Source organism: Solanum pennellii, chromosome 1 (assembly GCF_001406875.1).
Source record: "Solanum pennellii chromosome 1, SPENNV200".
NCBI classification, from domain to species: domain Eukaryota; kingdom Viridiplantae; phylum Streptophyta; class Magnoliopsida; order Solanales; family Solanaceae; genus Solanum; species Solanum pennellii.
Window position 1 is genome coordinate 28,344,156 of NC_028637.1, and position 4,057 is coordinate 28,348,212.

Consider the following 4,057-nt stretch of genomic DNA (forward strand, 5'->3'; position numbering starts at 1 on the left):
CTTTATGAAATTGATTCTAGAATTAGGAAATTTTTGGGTCTAAGCTAGACATATAATAACATGAGTATTTATAGGATCGTTAACTTACAAACTATGCATATCCACTTAAAAGATTTGAAAGGTTCGGAAGTATTAAGTAAAGGAAAAGCATTGGAGAAGTAGTTGGTTGACTTCGGTTCTTCGGTTAAGGTAGGTTATGAATTATGCTATTTACTAGTTAACTCCTAATAGTGATTGATATGCATTGAATAATATTGTGAATTTTTCTATGTACTTGATTGTGTGGTTGTGGCTTCGTTGTGTTTTTTGTGATTGGTCTGAAATTCTGAGACCTTGGAATTTATATTCTTGAACCCTCTTTATCGAAGTGATGCCTTGAATAAAGAAGGCTGGATGAAATATTACTAATAAATTGAAAGTGGTGACAATAAATGATAAATTATTAGTATAATTGGAGTGGAGTTCCACGATCTGACACGGTATAATTGGATCCGAGTGTCACGTTCCGACATGGTATTCTTGGATCGGAGTGTCATGTTCCGACATGATATTCTTGAATCGGAGTGTCACGTACCGACATGGTATTTTTGGATTGGAGTGTCTCGTCCCTTCACAGTATAATTGGATCGGAGTGTCACGTTCCGACATGATAATATTAAAAGAAAAACATATTGAATTAACGGAATGTACTCAATCTCAAAGAACTCAATTTCCCAAATAGTTTGGTTGGAGGCATGAGTCCTCATGGATGATTTTGAAATTGTTGACTTATTACATACTTACTCCAGTGTTGGTGACACTGGTTCATGTTGTTTGTTGCTTATCACCTGTTAAGTGTTGTAGTTGAGTTCATACTATTATTTATTGTATATTAGTTTCTATTTTGAGTTGACCAATGATACCTACTCAGTACATGTTGCCCCGTACTAAGCCCTACTTGTGTTTCCTTTGTTTACTTTTGTGTAGTGTTCTGAGTGTACCTGCAACTTTAACTCGCCTTCAGCCCTAGCCAGTCTCAAGTATATCAGGTTCCAGGTTGAGCTACTCATTCAAGCTCGTGTTGGATTCTGTCGGTCATAACATGATGTCCTGAGTTTGCGGGCATAAACTATTTTGTTTAATTATTTTGATTTCTTTAATATTGTTAGACTTAGTATTGGAGATTAGATGTCCTTGAGGTGACGACTTTCAGGTTTTTGGGATGATATGTATTAGGATACGAAGGTTATTTTATTGGTTATTTTAATAAGACTTCCACATTATGATTGTTATCTATGGTCGAACACTTGATATAAGTTGGTCTTAGGATTCCTTGGTTCTCCCACCTAGGAGGTTAAGTGTGGATGCCACTCACGATTAGATTCGGGTCGTGACAACGTCACACTCCGATCCAATTATCTCATTAATTTATTTCATCAAACCTTCTTTATTTATTTTCAAGGCGTCATTTTATTATAGAGGGTTCAAGATTACAAATTCAACAGTCTCAATATTTTAGGCCAACCACAAACCGCACAACCAAGAGATACAACTACACAATCAAGTACATAGTAAACTTCACAAAATCACTCAATACATATCAATCGGTATTGAGTGTTTATCTATCAAATAGAAATAAACTATAACCAACCTACACCTAAAAATCAAGGCCAAGCAAACTACTTCTCCAATGTTTTTCCCTTTCTCAATGCCTCCGAACATTTCCAATCTATAAAGTATATATGCACAATTTATAAGTTAGGGAGTCTACAAACACTCAATTTATTCTATATTTAGCCTAAACAAAAAAATTCACCTAATTCTATAATCAATTTTCTAAAGTTCAAACTGAAGGATAAGTCTAGATTCCTTTAATAAGAATAACTTCAATGAAATTAAATAATTTGATACCTCTAATACTTAATTTCCGATTTCCATAAATAAAAACTTAAACTATAATGTGATAACTAAATAATTTACTTAAGGATTAACATTAGTGAAATACTGTGAATAATTGACAAATAAAATATTCCAATATTTCACTGTATTGTCTAAATCATTGTCCAATGATAGGGTAATCATTGCAATGATTGACATGACAGTCATTCTATATTTTATCTAAATCTGAAAATTCAAGTCAAATGTTAAGTCATAATTTTTCCAAACACTACACCCTTAATTGATTTCATATAATATAATCCACTCTATATTTAATTACCTATCCTAATATATCAAACATCGGTCTTAATATGATAATTATAAGAAAAGTCAACGAATAAGTCGAATGTTCAAAAAAAAGTACGCCTAATTTTTAAGTGAACATAATTGAAAAAAAATACAAGTCATAGTATATGTCCATATAAAATTGTTCAATGAATTTTCATCATTATTTTATTATGAGTAACCATCCTACAGTAATATCTCACCCAAATTTTTTTTACTAATCTTCAAATATAAGACATACCAGTTGTTATACTTACATGTTTGTCTTGTACCAATACAAGAAGTCAACAATATGAATGGCTACTAATTTATACTACTGCACAACGACATATCTTCACAAACTTAGAAGTCTAACAAAGATCGTAACTGAGAAGTCACAGACGCCTCAGATTGCCGCATCCGTAAGTTTTCTCCCCTCAAACTCTTAATATTTTTACAGAATAGTCACTCCCTAATTATTATATAAAACTAATTATATAAGTGGTAAAAGTGACCCGTTATTATTTTTAAAGTTATATTCTTTAACCACCAACTAACTCAATTATAAAAACTACCCCACTATTTTCATTATTATAATTAAGAATATTGCAAAATATCTCCGAAATCTATATGAAAATATTTTACGAAATAAAAAGCTTTAGCACTCGAAACGACAAAAAAAGTTGTTGCATTTCTTCAAAACACAAAATCTTAAGAAAAAAAGGCACATGATAATGTTAAGAGATTAATTATAGTCTCCAATCTACATTTGACTACCTTCTAGTATGTTTCACTGATTATTTCCAAAATATTCTTATTTTTTCATTGTTATTCTTTGGTGTTTCCCTTTGCAAACATTATCCAGATCGTTCTTGAATTCGCAAGCCTTATTTCTCACTCTCCTATTCCTCCTCACCAACGACTTACCTTCTTGAGCTTTGTTATGTGCATAATATATCATGTTCTCCAATTGTTGCTGACCCGCACACAATTTCTTGACAAACTTAGGGTTTCTCAACATAAATGCTTTGAGTTGAGGAGAGACAAAATATGGAAGAGTTTCATTAGGGTAATAAACAAAGACTTTGCTAAAAATAAATAATATATCTTTAAAGAACTTGACATTTTCAAAGTTCGAAAAACCTATCTTGTTCTAAGATATTTTGAATAATGTGTAAATCCATATGTTGCTTAATTTTTTTAGTATAATATAATCTTCTCGAAAAAAATATTTAAATATTCTCACTTATAAAGAATATGCAATAAATGTATTATAATCCTTATACTGTAAATTAAGCCTCACAAGAATGAGTTTAAAAAGAAAAAAAAAGGACTTTTTGTATTACACGTCAGATACATCTTTCTGTCCGTTTGTATGTAACACCATTTTGATATCACTCTATGAAAAAAATATGACATCTTTATATATTTGAAAATTATCAAGCTAATAAATTTTTATGTTATCATTAGTGAGAAATATTATAGTAACACAAATATTACATCGTATTTAAGACAACAAGATTTTGAATTTAGTGTTCCATGTAGAGTTAAAGTAAACATGTCTTTGAAAGATAAAATATATGAGGTTCAGACTTCATCATATATCAATTAAGCAAATTTTCTTTTTAACAATTGATTAAAGAGGAGAGAACATCACAAAAAATAGAAGAAACAAAGTATTATTTTTAATTGTCTATGTTTTTGTGGATAATTAAAGTACAAGTATAAGTATAAGAAACCACAACATATATATAGATTAGCAATGTGTAGACCTTTTTGAGAAGGTGATATTCGAAAAGACAATAATGATTGTCAGATCACACCACATCAAGATAGTTTATGAAATCTTGATTAAGTCTTCACCATTTAGTCATTA